Here is a 16,608-nt window from a genome sequence, read left to right on the forward strand (position 1 = left end):
CTTGAAATAATATGAAGGAGCAAAACCATACAAGACCCCTTAATTTGACACATCAATTACGTAATCTTAATTTCTACAATATTGAGTGGAAAAAAATCGTAAGTTTATAATTTTTTAAAAATATAATGTTAGAATAATTATGTCGATTTTTCTCCCCCTCCCATTCCCTTCGGGAAACACTGACCTACAAGAACAATTCTTTTGAGAGAAAATGATCAGGAAATTTAAAAAAAAAAAATGAATCTGATTATAATTAGAGGAAAATGTAGGCAAGAAACACGAAAACCTCTCGTGGTTTGCTTTAATGAATGATAATTGTGAAATTACAAGCGGCCAGAGTAAAATGAGAGATGATTAGCGATAATAAAATTGGCTAGTTTTATTTAATTGGTTCATTTCTGAGAAAAAAAATAGGAATACTATTAAAAGTAAACATTTGGAAATGATTCAAATAAAATTTATCAAAAAATTCATTGTATAAAGAACAGAAAAAAATCAATACAAGTTTAGGTACTCAAGTAATAATGCTTAATTAAATTTAAAATATTCATTGCAAAAAATCAATTGGACAGAAAATATACTTTTGGATAAGAGGACGGAAAATGGATGGTAGCAAAATTTAATAATGCAAATTTTTTAAGTATTTCTGTATTGTAGCGTAAATAATGACATGGAAATAATGGGGGAAATAATAAAACTATTGTACCATGTTTTATTATCTTACAATATACCGAGACACAAATTATCAAGACTCCAATTATTTTTCTCTTTTTTGATCACCATGAATTGCTACTTACAATGAAAATTTTCATCAAGAATACTTGAATCATAAAAGAAAAATATCTCTTGGCCATCAATTAAGTTGTTTTAGTCCTTTTCCTAGGATTTTTATTTTATTATTCTTGGTTAATTTTTTTTAAATTGGTTCTCTTTTGACTAAAAATGTAAATTAAACAATATTATAATTAAATGTAATAATTAAATTATTAAATGTAAATTAAATATAATAATTAAATTATTAAATTTAAATTAAATGTAATAATTAAATTATTAAAAGTAAATTAAACGTAATAATTAAATTAGTAAATGTAAATTAAATATAATAATTAAATTATTAAATGTAAAGTAAATGCAAATAAATGTTTTGAGGGTCCCAGAATCTAAATCCATGTAAAAGAAAGCTTTGTTTGTTCTGAGATCGAACGTCTATGGATTCAGCTTCGTAACTTAAAACATCGGTTACAGCCATGAAACAGTTTATTTAAGGTAAGGAGCTTGAACTATTCGTATTGAAGAAAAGTACTAACGTGCTCAATCCGTACTCGATCCGATCAATTAGATCAAAAGTAATTCAAAGTGTTATACATGTATTTACAGAGAAACTTCTCGGGAGAGACCACTCTCTGTTCCACAGTGAAATGGTAGTTGATGGAGGTTGGTCGGCTCTAAAAGGTTATTTCAGTTTGCTTCAAAATGCTATTTATTGAAAGTACATGATTTTTTTCAAACGATTTTCATTTTATTAAGTACTGATTTTATTTTGTTTATCTTAAAAGACTTAAAAAGAAAGTATATTGTTTACCTATTTAAATTATATTACAAAGAGATCTTTATAGATATTTGCCAAGCAGTTACAGAGGAATAATAATTCCAAAATGTAGTGCACGAAATTTTCCTTTCCCAAAAACAATTAGACTTCAAATTTTGTATTTCATCATTTAAGAAGAAATTGTGAATAAAAGAGTTAATATGATTACCTTACAATTAAAAATATTGCTAACGCAGAAAATTAAGCAGTGATTTGACTTTATTATATTTCAAGTTTTAAATCAACGCCTTTTCGGTAAAAAGAGTATGATATGCAAAATTAAATTATTAATCAATAGACCACTTTTTTTAAATTACATAGTTATAAATTTATATTTTAAGTCCCTTTAAAAATAAAATAATTCAAATAAAAAATAATCAAAATAATTCAAGAATTTGTACTATCTTGATTCTCAATTGCTACCTCTGTTTTTAACTCCCTAATTACACAAATATTTTTTCAAAAACATTTCAATAAATAAATTTCAATTTCTAAGTTAAGCTCCCTTTTATTAACTTCAAAGAAGTAACTAACTAAAGAAGAATTGCAATCTTTTCTGCTCTGCTATTGCAACATTTCATCGTTTTTTCAGGTGATGGAGCAAATTATTTTAGTACCATTTGAGTGGTCTTAAAATATATACTCGAATTCGGTGCCTTCGCAAACTATAAACAAGTAATTTTTCTTAATATTTTCTTTCAACTTGGCGAAGGACAGTTACGCATGAATTAAATGCCATCTGCAAAACATGGAAGGATTGTACCACAAGTGGAGGAAGATGTAAAGCAATGCTAACGTCCCTATGCTCTAATTGAGAGTAAAGCGGAATATTCATGTCTGCATTTTATATATGAACTTTTTGTCATTTTCTTAAAAGTTAAACGTAAAAAAAAATTGTGAACTTTACTTCAGACAGTAACGCCTACTTTCTCTTCTATTCTTTCCTCTGCAGTACGAACAGCTTGGTTATGGTAATAACATCTTCAATGAAACCACGAAAGAAGTGAATAAAATTCAATTTTCAAAAATATTATAATGTACAGAATGCTAAAACTGTTAAAGATTTTTAAAAATCCAGAATATTTTGAAAATTCTCCCTTATTAAATTCTTATTCCAACTTTATTAAATTCTCACTTACAAGGAAGAATGAAATATCATAACTCTGTTCTGGGAAAAGTTCTGGAAAAAATTGTGAGTTCTATACCATCATTACAGGCTACTGTATTTTCCTTGCACTGTCATCGATGAAACCTGATGGACAATAGTCTTAAAAATAGGATAGTTTACTAATTTCGTTAATATATCAAAAACACAACTTGATATTTTAATCTACCAGTAATTAAATATATTAATTTTCTTATATATTTATAAACAAAGACTGTGCAATTCGCTGGCTGTTCTACCTATGATGATATTTACTAAAACTTTCTGCGCAACGCATGCGCGGAAGGTGAGATACAATAATAATAATATTATAATAGATAACAAATAACCCCCTCGTTTTGAAATCTAATAATGTGAAAGAGGTTAATTGTTACCTCTCTCTGTCACTGTTACATCAACCAGTGTGACTCTGTGTCAGGCAAATATAAATTCAACCGATAATATATATTTTAAATAATTCGATTAAGTGTTGTAAAATCTTCGTTGCTATTGATCGATATAAACAATTTTAAATAAATTAATCGATAAAAAGTGAATTTAAAGAATTAGGTAATTTTTAAAGTAATTAATCTTTAAAATTATTTAGTATAACTATACATAATATTCATTGCGATAATAAGCAATTAGTAAGATTTAATAACTAATATATGAATATGTTTTGATTCTTTGAATATTTTAAAATGACAAAAAAATTTTTTTAATGTAAAATTAAATTAAACCACAGAATTTTCTACAACTAAAATTTCCCAATGTAACTCATTATTGTAACGTTATTTTCGTAACAAATGTTTCTCAAAATTTAGATAAGTGAGTTATTTGCTCTTAGAAACTGTTTTTGATTACAACAATTTAAATTAGTAGATTAAAAAATTTTCGATATTTCATTTCCTAGAATATTTATTTCTTCATTAAAATGTACAGCAAAGTGAAAGTACAATCATAAGTAGCGTTATGTTGTTATACATTTAATATGACCGAATAAATTAAAATCAAAATATCTTTATTACTGTATTAATATTTTTTTTCCTTTCTAAATGCAAGGTTTGAAAACAAAAATCTATCTATTTATTTGGGGCATAATATCCACATCGCCATCTGTCGCGCCAACTACTACCGGCAAGGTGCCAATTCGTTTTCAAACTAGCAATTTAAAAAGAAAAAAAGTAAAGAAACATACGTAGATGTTTGCTTAGCGGTGGCTAGGAGTTCTTTTCAAGTTGGTCTCTTTGTGATATCTTATTTTATTTATTTTTTTCAGTTTCTCATTGGCCGTTATCCGGAAGTCGCCAAGATTTGTGATTATTCTACCACTATAGGGAAATCTCCTCTTTATTTTTTTAATATTGTACAATTGCTGAATACGGGCATTTCTGGAATTTGATGCTTATATTTAATGTTCACCTGGCAGGTATTCATTTCGCACTGGAAATATTTATCAACAATAAACCAACAGATGGCGTGACAAATTATTTATTTAAATAAAATAATAATAAAACAATATTAAGTAGTATTAAATTAACTAAAATAATTTTTATTCCTTATTCCAAAAAGCAACAGTTGGACTAAGTGTTTTTATTTTAATTATTAATTTGAAATGAAATTTTTTTCAAGACTCTACAATCATTTCAAGCAGTTTAGGAGCAATGCACAGAAAAATCTTTAAATGCTTTTTTGAAATGATTCGCAGCAGTTAATAATGTGTATACCACACAAACATACACAGCAGGAATGAATCACTCAGGTAAGCGTTTCTTATCCAAATTTCGTCGCAATATCCAACATAAGAACTTTCACCAACAGAGTGAGTCATTTCAATTTACAGTATCTAGCAGCCCATTTCGGAATTGAATTGTTCCTTCCTAGGCGATTACTTTGAAGATGAATCTAAACTTATAAGAGAAAAGAAAATAATTATCAGGAAACTAACGAAGTGGTTGCATCAGTATGTGTATGTCTTATGCTACAGAATTATTTTTGCTTTCCCTTTAAATTTGACTTAACGAATCACATGATGCTTCGATTTTGGGTATTGTTTGAGGAATCTGTACTTGCCTCTTCATCTTACCCAAGGTTGCCAAAAGGCATATAGTCTACTATATGGACGGCAAAAACATGAATAAAGAAAAAAATAATGTCATTATATGTACACGGACGATGAACCCACCTCTCCCGTGGTTGTCCTCAGAGCCTGGTGTGTTATTTCCCGATTATACCAGTCTGATATATAGGAATGGTAATAAAATGAGAGAAAAGGCCATGTGCGATATTTACAATATTTGGTACAGAGAGCCGCGATGACTCAGGAGACTCAGGGCTCAAGGATGGCCGCTGAGGTGAACCAGGGTTCGATCCCGGCATCGGCTGGTCTATACGAATTCCGCATCCGACTTGTCCCGACCGCAGTGCTGACGTGAAATATCCTCAGTGGTAGACGGATAATGGGTTAGAATCCCCTTGCCGTCAGGGTAACCGTGGGAGGTTCTCGTGATCTTCCTCTCCATGTACCGCAAATGTGGGTTAGTTCCTTCAAAAAATCCTCCATAAAGACAAATTTCTTCCAATACTTGATCCGGGAGTTCCCTTGTCTTCTGGATTGGGTTCAAAATAACAAGGCTACGGAGTTAAACATTAGTAGTCGTAAACCCAAAAATTGGGTCAGCTGTTCAACGACGGTTATTATATAATATTTGGTACAGAAAGGAACAATTACAGAAAGGAACTGAGTGGTTTTTTTTCGAGGCCTACGTGCTAAAATTTGAGCAGATATTTACATGCTGGGAGGGGATAGTAATAATGAGGACTTCTAATGAACATATTTGTTAGCTTAGCTATGAAGCTTTGAGGAAGGATTTTTATTATTTCAATGTTTATATTATCTGCCCCGTGAGCTTTTTTTTAGGTTTTTGATGATAGCTCTAACTTCGTCATCATTGGTGGGAGTGGTGGCTGATTCATTAATAAACTTCTATTTCAGATAGTCATAGCAGGATTGAGTCTCAGTAGAGAAGGATGCTGATCTAGGAGAAGCGTTTTTTGGGGGGGTTTGGATTGTTGCACTATGCTATCTGCGCAGAGATCCAATTTGCAAAATTTGAGTAACATTTGATTTTATTTTTGTGATAGGCTTGTTAAGAAATTTTTCTTCTCTAAAAAACAGGTTAAAATTGTTAGATTCTTATGAAAATTCAGAAAATTTCGAGAATTTTCCTTTACTTCGAAACTTACGACGAAAAGAAATTATGAAATATCGTAACTTTACGAAAGTTCTGACAGTCATGGTGAGTTCTATACCGTCAAAGCTGTCTACTGCATTTTCCTTGCTTTGCCACCTATAAAATGTAGTTTCTAAAAAAGTAGCAAGCTATCCCATCATTCAAGTATCAGAAATTGAATTCAAAATTTTATTAGTCCATATCTACCAGTATTAAACTACAAAAAATTGTATCTCGTTTTCTGTAACCGTAGCGTCTCGTTGATGGTACCCCTTCGTCTTAGATTCCTCATATTGAAAACGCCTTCTGTGTCTGAACCTCTTATTAAGAGGTGCGCGGAGGGTAAGCTTGAAATGAAGAGTTTTTTTTTTAAATGGTTATTATAATGAAAAAGTTGTAATACGTGAAGGTAGTACAAATTAGTTTAGACTGTTTTAGTGTTTTAATCTAGGGCAACATTTCCCAATATTTTTCGGCTACGAAATCCTAGATAATTCACCTTCTTTCGATGGAACACCGACTTTATAAATAAAGTTTTTTAAGGCAATAGTGAACGTTAAAGACTATTAAACACTATTTTTAGAATATTTAACTAGAAGAATGAAGAATTTTCATCGTTTTATCATTAATATCCAAAAGTTTAATTTCCAGTTCTTGTGCTATATTTAGTCTAACTAAGAATTCGTTTATAATGTTTAAGTTAAAAATAAATAACTAAGTTAAAATAAGCCGAATTATGATTTACTTCGAAATGAAAATTTAGAAAAACTGCTACAAACGTTGAAAATGGTTATAAAGGAAACATATTTCTTTATTGAAGAAGATAATTATTTTGATCGAAAAAGCGTGATGAGGAATACTAATGCAATATTTTATGAATGCCGGTCCTTTTCATAATTTATTCATTATATTGTTATTAGAAATATTATATTTTCTTTTAAAAAATGCCATTTCTATTATATTGGCATTTTCTCAGAATTAACTTCATAAAGGCAGCCAAAATGTTAAATAAATTATAGATTGTATCTAAATATAATCTGAGGTTTTGAAGCTCATCACTGGCTATAAAAAGTATTAATTCGTGGAACCCTTGTATCTCTTAACGGAGCCCTAGGGTTCCCCGGAACAACCACTTGGAACCGGTTTTTTAGACCCTTGTACTCCAGGCTGGAGAAGCTGATTGTTCTAGTTGGGTGGCTATAAAAGTACTATCTCGTGTAACCGCTGTAACTTTTCCACGGAAACATAAATAGTCTGCTCGGACTACTTATGAAAACAGTGTGGAGGTTTTTTGATGCAAGAGGTGATGGCTACTCTGTTTTACTTGCCTTGACATCGATAAAACGTAATGGATAATAGATACTCAAAAATTAGCAATTTGTCCTATCAATAAAACAATAAAAAATGAACCTAAAATATTATTATATCTACCAGTATAGAACTATAAAAAATTTATTATACGTTTTAAAAACATTCGGAACGGAGGGCCTTTACCAATAATCGGTTTACGTTTTTAACAAAATTTTAACCTCAGAGCGTGCTTCAGAAAAAAGGGACACTAGACTAGAACCGGAGGTACGCGCATGTGCACCTTGTAAATTGCATCGATTTGTAATAGTTTGCTTATTATAATTGCAAAATTTACGCTACCGATGTCTTAATAAAGATCTTATGAATGTAAAAAAAATATATTGAAAGCAATTGAATAAAAATAAATTACATTAAAGTTACTTACTTTTTCGACGACTTGAAGCTTTCCCCATTTTCTTCTTTAGTATTTTCAAACGTCTAAAATAAAGACTAGTAGCTCCATTTCTTACAGAAACTGGAAAACACAAACGTTTACAAATGACAACCTTAGGTCTTTATTTTTTCATTTTCAAAAATTGAAATATGTAGTTAAAACCGAAAGTGCACAAATGTGTACTTTGGGTCTGAAGAAGTTAAAGATCAAAAACATCCATTTCCTTTGTCTACATTAGAAAGTCAATAAAAAAAATTGCATATTTTCTTACTATTCTCTGTTTCTTTACGCAAAATAATGTAACCCTTTAATGGGCCCCTTATTTCTAGTAAAGGTAAATTAAAGTATTTCTGAAATTGAAATTGTTTTAAGAACAGTAATTGATATAAAAAACAACAACTCATTTAGTTTATAAAAATGCCATTTTTTTGGTGGTAAATATATTTAACATGACCTATTAGGAACTTACTGACTTTTATTTTTCTTTATTTATGGAATAAATTCCTTAAATGCTACAAACTTCAAAAGGAATTATGTGTTTTATAACTTTTATACGTTTTTTAAAAATGACAAATGGTTACCAATTTTAATCAAACTCACTTCAAGAAAGCTGAAGTTATTGAAAAATGGAAACCTAAATTAAAAGTGGTAAAACGTGGTGGTAAGTATACTTACCACATCCTTCAAAAGGGTTAATTAATAGAAATTTAAATAAATAAATAACAAAAAATAATAGTTAGAGGAATTGTTTTGTGTGAAGCATATGCTCCTACCAGCTCCGTTTTCCGATCGTGATTTAATCTGTGAAATTGAGGCAGGATCAGATCAGAGAGCCAAACTATGTCAGTAATGATCTAAACCAGTGGTTCCCGAACATTTTTGTCTCGTAGACCCCCTGCCAAGTTTTTCGGTTTTGGGTAAACCCCCTGCTTACCTGATATTGTTTTTTATAAATTCATAAACTTCAAATGTACTTTTGACAGCTGCTATAGTGCTACTTACTGTAAAAGATTTAAATTTATAGTGTAATGTGAAAAAAACGCATGTTAATTTTATATATTAATAAAATTTAAATTAAAACGAACCTAATTAAAATTTAGTACCTGTTATTTATTTAAAATAACTAAGCAATAAATAAATGTTTTGAGTGGGAGGGGTGAACCTGATGCTTTAATAATAAATTATCAACATTTAACATAAATTTAGTTAGGTTTAATCTCAAATCTCCTCGGTAAATAATGTCCAGACTTTTTTTTTTTTGTTTGGAAATTTGGCAATTGCGCTGAAACCCCTTTCCACTAGGTTGAAGATGGAAAAGCAATTAAAAACTTTCTCGCGATATTCCATAATACGGGATGTGCAAGTTTTTACAAGTTCAAATTGTATTGCGACCACAAAATTAATGCCTACAGCTTTCATAATTTCATGAAACATACTAATTTAGTTTAATTAATATGTAAATGGAATACAATAGTGCACTATAAAACTCCTATTCCGTTACTAACATTATAATTGCGGAAATAAGTTTGTATACAAAACCATAATAGTGTATTGTCCGTCTGTTTATTACATTTTCACATAAAAACTAAGCAACAAATCTCTGTGATATTGTGCGCAGATAAAGTTGGAGGTCTAGCTAGCTAAAGAGTTGACACAGGCTAGCTACAATTTACTGAGGAAAAATACTTTTTTGTTATAAAATAAAACCTTATAAGCAGAGAAAATAAAAACGTCCCCGGGCAGAGCTAGTTTAGGCAGGCAACAGCTAGTTTATGATAATTCAGTTTCATATATCCGAAAATAATCCTAATAACTTAAATTTTAATAAAATTTTTACTTCATAGCTACTTTTATAAATTATGTAGATAGATATATGTCTTTATATTACAAGGTAGTATAATGTTAATAAATGTCATTATCACTGTCAGTGTATGTTGATAATTCCATTCATGAAATGCTAAAATTAATGTCACGACCTGATTATATGAGATGCACTATCGTTGACCCCCAATTTTTTTCCCCACTTGACATGGATCGCTGGGAATTACTGATCTAAAAACCTAATAGCAAAAGCCAGCTCAGCGATCTACCTGTACAATTGTACTGGGATGATCCGAGCGCATAGTTTGTAATTTAGAACATTTAATGTCTCCCTGAACATTGTGCCAACGACATTGTTTTTTTAATTTGTAAATTTAATTCTATAAAATGTTGTGGTAGAAATAAGTCATTTTTAAACGTATTTTAGGTAATTTTGGTTTGTAAGGGGTTAAGTGAAAGTTCGCCAGCGTATTTAAAGAAAATATTTATCTTATGTGTATAATTATTTTTCAACGAGTTCAATAGTTCTCTTATACAATGTTGTGATTTTTAGGTTTTGAAATTACAAATTAAGTAGAGAGTAGGCGTTACTCATTATTTCATTTCAACTAATTTCAAAGTGCTCTACAACCCCCTCAACACTGGTTTCCATTTCATTTATGTTTAATTCGGCGGGCTGAGGTTGCAATTCTACGAAAAAGAGCTGGTTGTGATTTTTAAATACTTGCTATGTGTGAGAGTTTTCGCAAGCGAAAAAAAAGCATCCAATGAGAATGGCCCCGAAGTCAACGTTAGGGCACAACTGGTTTCAGGAGGTGATTAATAAAATGGACTCACTTGAAGGATGAAGGGAATTGAAAATGCTATAAATGCAATACGTACTGCATTCAGATGCAGTGAAAAGTGTGCATCACACTCTCTTTTTTTTCTTTTCAACTACGAAAGTGTCCCGCAGTGGACTGATCGTTAAGACACGGTTCCCAGCAGATCACTGAAGTCAAGCATCACTGGCTGCTTTCAGTGTACGGGTGGGTGACCACTTGGATCAGTCTACATAGGGACCGAGGGTGTGCGGTATTGGTCCTCGTTAAACTGTGCTACCGTAAAGTGCTCGACTTCGCGCTCAGGTCGTCGAGCTACCGAAGCGGGGGTGCCATCCCCTTTGCAGAGGATCAAAATAGTGATGGCATGTCTTCGGATGTATCCCAGACAGTCGCCAATAGCCCATTGTGCAGCTCTAGTGCGACGTAAATTAACAACAACATCTTCGAAATTAATAAATTCTATTGATAAACAACAATTTAAAAATGGCAACAACAACTGGAAAGCTGTCTTCTACAGTTTCGGTTCTTCCTTTCAAATAAAAAAGATATTAAAGCTGTAAAGCTCAGATATTACTTTTCAATCCTTTAATATTAAAGAGCGAATTTTTTCATTCACACGGTTAATTTTCAATTTATAAATTTCACTAAATATGAAATAAATCAGAGTTTCATGTTATCGTTTATTCTATGCCAAGGAGCGAGAGCTATAGAAAATGAAACCGTTTCGCTAATTGGGTAATGAACTTACGTATAAATGCAAATCTCTGATTGGTTAAAAATGAGTTGAATGAGAGAAAAAGAATCGAGAATCGAATGGACGATCCTCTGATTGGTTGAAATTGAGTTGAGTCGAATAAACGACTCAATGAACTATTTGCCTATCTCTTAGCATTAAAAGAATCATAAAGCCAAATGAATCGATTCTTTTGAACTGTTTCCTATCCCTTAATATTGAAATCGGATCTAAGAGTTGAATTGAACTTCTAAACGATTCATTTGTGTCGTTTCGTATCTTTTAACATTGATATCAGCTCAAAGAGTTGATTTGGACTTCTAATCGGTTCTTTTGAGTCGTTTTCCTATACTTTAACATTGCATTCGATTCATTGAACTGTTTAAACGATTCTTTGAGTTGGTTATTCAATTCATTTGAGCGGTTTTATATCTTTTAACATTAAAAGAACTGTTTTGTTAAACGAATCGATTCTTTTAGCAATTATCTTATTTTCTAAAATTAAAAGGTACCTTCAAAGGGATGTGGGTTACGAAAAGGGGCAAGTTTTCTTTCTAAGAAAAAGAGAGAAAAAATATTTATTTTTTTAATGGTTGAAAATTGTTTATTGCGAAAAATTTGAGTATTTAGAGTAAATATTTTTTTTAATGCTGGGGGAAGGGATATTTTTTTTTTCCTTTTCTTTTTTTTTTTTTTTTTTTTTAGGANGTTAGGAATACTTTTAGACAAACTTATTGAATATCAATTCACATCCTCTCACTTTTTCAAGTTTTAATTTTTAAATTTTTAAAACGCAATTTAAATATTTATTATTTTGTTTCACATTTTGAATTCTTTTCATGAATTTGCCGTTTTATTTTTTTACGAATTTCTGTATTATTAATCATCGGTCTTTATATTGATAAATTTTTAAAAAAATATAATAATTTTTTATAAAATTGTTGTTTTAAACTAATATTAAAAAAAAAATTAATTGTAAAAAAATTATTAGTATTGCCTAGACTAGCAGTTCCCAAATGGTGTTTCGTGGAATCCTTGGGTTCCGTTTAGAATTACAGGGGTTCCACTAGTTAGTACTTTTTATAGTCACATTCGACTGGACCACCCAAATGGAACATTCTGCTTCTGAACCCTAGAGCCCGAGATCTAGATTAACGGTTCCCAATCGGTGTTCCGGGGAGCCTTATGGTTCCCTGGAAAAGTTACAGTGGTTACACGAGATAGTACTTTTATAGCCACCCAAGTAGAACATTCAACTTATGCCCCTAGAGTATAAGATCTAAAAGAGTTGGTCCCAAATGGTGTTCCATGGAACCCTAGAGTTCCGTCAAGAATTGCAAGGGTTCCGCTAGTTGGTACTTTTTATAGTCACATTCGACTGGACCACCCAAGTGGAACATAATGCTTCTGAACCCTAGAGCCCAAGACCTAAATTAATGGTCCCCAATTGGTGTTCCGTAAAGCCCTATGGTTCCGTGGAAAAGTTACAGCTGTTACACGAGATAGTACTTTTATAGCCACTCAACTAAAACATTCAACTTCGGCACCCTAGAGCACAAAGTCTGAAAGAGTGGTTCCCAAATGGTGTTCCATGGAACCCTATGGTTCCATTAAGAGTTACAGGGGTTCAGCGAGTTGGTACTTTTTATGGCCAGTGATGAGTTTCAAAACCTCAGATTGTATTTAGATATAATCTGAGGATACGATTGTATTTAGATACAATATATTTAACATATAACCAATAATATAGAAATGGCATTTTTTTAAAGGTATTTTTTTTAATATTTCTAATAACAATATAATGTAAAAATTATGAAATGGACAGGCATTCATAAAATATTGCATTAGTATTTCTCATCACACTTTTCGAATCAAAATAATTATCTTCTTTAAGAAAGAAATATGTTTCCTTATTTACCATTTCCAACGTTTTTGGCAGTTTTTCTAAATTTCCATTTCGAAGTAGACCATAATTCGGCTTATTTTAACTTATTTATTCCAAATTATTTATTTTTTACTTAAACACTAAAAATGAATTCCTAATTAGACTAAATATAGCACAAGAGCTGAAAATTTTCGGATATTATTGATAAAACGATGAAAATTCTTCCTTCCTCTAGTTAAATACTTTAAAAATAGTTTTTAATGGGCTATAACGTTCACTAGTTGGTGTAACTGTTTAGTGTTCCGCCGAAAGAAGGTTAATTATTTAGGATTCCATAGCCGAAAAATATTGAGAGCTCCTGACCTAGATCAACTAATTCAAATACTAAAACTGTCTAAACTAATTTGTATGACCTCCTTTTATAAAGACTCTTCTATTATAACGACCATTTAAAAAGAGAATCGATTGGTAAAACCGTTCATTTTAATGAATTGACTCTGAAGAATTGATTCATTTAAATGAATCGATTGGCAAATCACTAATTTTAGGCAGACACATATGATGTATTTTGAGAAGGCTTAAGTGGACTATCACAACAATATTGCATATTAATATATGTGCTTAGTTATTTTAAAAATAGTGGTGGTCAAAAAGATTATAAAATTAAGCTTACAAATGTAAGGAACGTATAGAAAGCATACATTTTACTACCACTTTAAATGCAAAAATAAAATTTTACGCCAAATACGTAAAAGTTGGAAGGTATGATAATAACAGGTCTGCGTTTTTAACGCTTTCAGCGTCTATTACCAAACGGAGTAGAGAGGGTATTCATCTCGTTAAAATGAACATGTGGGAAGGCATTAAGTTTTATTTGCTAACCAATCGACAAAAAAATAAATAAATAAAAACAATCTTTATTTATAATCTTTCTACCATTTTGGCTGCTATCCCTTTGACTGGCATTTAAATAAGGTTAAAATGTTGGCAAAGTTAAGGAAAATTCAGAAAGTTTTTGTTTTTAAATGTCTACCACTCTATAAAACATTTCACTGAAAGAGCAGTATTTGACACGCCTAGAATTCAGATACAGCCCTTATGCCCATGCTCAACATGGCCAAGGCCTTTGATCGAGCATTGCATAAGGGACTTATCGTAAAGCTACATAAAATGAACATTTAATTGAATCTCGTCACCTTGATAAACTCGTTCATCACAAATAGAAAATTCAGGATTAAAGTTGACAAATCATTTTCTGATTATAAAAATATCCAGGCCAGTGTGCCATAAGGAAGCATACTTGGGCCATTACTATGCATTCTTTTCAAAGCCTACTTCCTCATCAGCAACAGGAGTAAATTTACTGCATTATATGTCTATGATACCTCGGTCACCACTAAGTCTATAAGCCCCTTACAAGCATTTACACTCATGCAAAATAAGATCTACGACATGGAAAAATGGTGTTCTCATTGGGAAATAAAACTATACCCGGATTAATGCCAAATATACTTATTTTCAACAAAATGGAAGAAAATTACCGCGTGTGTTATAACCAAATCATTATACCCTTTAGTACAGCTAAATACCTCATCACATCACGCCTCAACTGTGAACAACATATCAACAGCATTAAAAAAGTGGCATACTGGGCCCTAAACTCTATTTTAAGAAATTTAGAGACGCGACTCAAGCCTCCACACGGTTTCTTATAGGTAGTCCATACCTACCAACTTTTAATCCCTTCCATTATCATTTTTCCCAGTGCAATTAAAACTTCAACTATAAGCAAACAAATACGTTGTATTTGAGAAAACTTAAGTTGACTACCTTGTTAGTAACGCATATTAATATATCTGCTTAATTTTTCTAAGAATAGTAGTGATTAAAATCATTAAAAAATTAAGTTTATAAAAGAAAAAAAATAGTATATATTTACTACCACTTTAAATATGAAAATAAAATATTCCGGAAAATCCAAAAGAGTTGGCAGGTAAGAACTAGTCCAATCAGACTATTGTTAAGGGTATCCTCTTTCTGAACGCGTCACGTAATACAAAATCTAGTTAAAATAAGAAAGTGGTAGCAAATATATGACTAAAAANCACGGCGTGAACCACATAGGATTGCGTAGCAATTCTCGGGGGTTGGCGAGCGTTAGAGAGCAGGGGGCGGAGCCTCCTAGTATGATTAATTTCTCTCAATTACTTTTATAAAAGGTTTTGGGTTCATGCGCACAACTGGTTCACTTTTTAAATATTCTGCGCGGACTACTTATAAAAGACCGTGTGGAGGCTTTTTGATATAGTAGGTGATGCCCAGGCCATATGCGGCCCATACGCCAAATGTTTGATGCCCCCCGATTACGAAGCAACCACGGGTAGTGGCTCTTTTACTCTGAGCTCAGTCTCAGCTAGATCAACATTCTCTTTGCTGACTCGCTTTGTCTCTTCAGGAGGCGCCTTCTCCTTTGATTCAATTAATAAGATATGCTTTTTCGACTTTTGGGATCGCCAAGTCTCACGGCTGACTCTTCAACTTCAGTGCTTCAGCATAGGTTTTTGGGTCCTTGCTTTCTTTCTTTTTAATCAAGAGATTCAGAGCTCTTTCAGTCTCAGCTTGCCGACCCTTGGTGAAGGACAGTAGGACGGTCTGTTTGGAAATGATGTGCGAAAATTCGCATGCCAACTGTGCAAACTCCGCAACCGCTAGAGCATTTAGCATCTTCCCATGGTGCTTTTTCAGCAATCGAATCATTTTCTCAAGCGAGATTTGCTACTCAGTCGCCCAATCCCTCTGGATGACCTCAAAAGTGTCTTCAAAGCCCATTGGCTCCCAGTCCAAATAATTATTTAACCCAGTTCTTATTTAACGTTTTTCGCTTATAATATTATCCATGATTACCTTATCTTGTTTATTACTCATATTATCGTCTTAATTCAATCCCATTTAATCATATGACTGTTCACGTCCTGTCATACAATCTCCTCCTCGCTTTATTGGTGCTTTGCACCCCTCCCCTCCCATCTCTTTTTCTCTTTAATTTTCCCCATCATCGATTAAATACTATCAACGAATTTGTTAATGCCGCTTCGCGGCAGTGTACCGACGTTCGCTTAATTTCTACCGTTATCAGTTGTAACTATAGGTTCCATGGTGATTGTTATTTCCCCCATTACCTCCTTTTTGTGGTTGGGGGAAAATTTAAATGCAAGTGTGATTTTAAGGGTCTTCCTGCTCGAGATATTCCAAAATAATAATTCGTTTCTATTGCATGTTTTGATATGTCATACTTAGCGGTATATGTGAGCGAAACTGTTGTGCCCGAAAGTATGTTACCTACCTTTAAACCTTCACATCGTAAAGATAGACTTAGTACAGGGGTGAAAGCGAGACGGAAAAGAGGAAAGGCTGGTAGTAAAACCATTTCAGTTATAGCTAGTTTTGGGGAGGAGTTTACTTACTATTTTTTAAATTTTTCAACAATATCTACTTTATCTTGGAAAAGAAGCAGTTTTATATATATGCCAGAATTATAAAAGAAATCTTGATAGTTACAGATATTTCATTTTTTTCGAAAAAAATGCTGGAATGAAATGTTTTACGTACCAGGTTTTTCTCTTTTCCGTCTTGCTA

The sequence above is a fragment of the Parasteatoda tepidariorum genome, chromosome 9 (assembly GCF_043381705.1).
Source record: "Parasteatoda tepidariorum isolate YZ-2023 chromosome 9, CAS_Ptep_4.0, whole genome shotgun sequence".
In the NCBI taxonomy this organism is placed as follows: domain Eukaryota; kingdom Metazoa; phylum Arthropoda; class Arachnida; order Araneae; family Theridiidae; genus Parasteatoda; species Parasteatoda tepidariorum.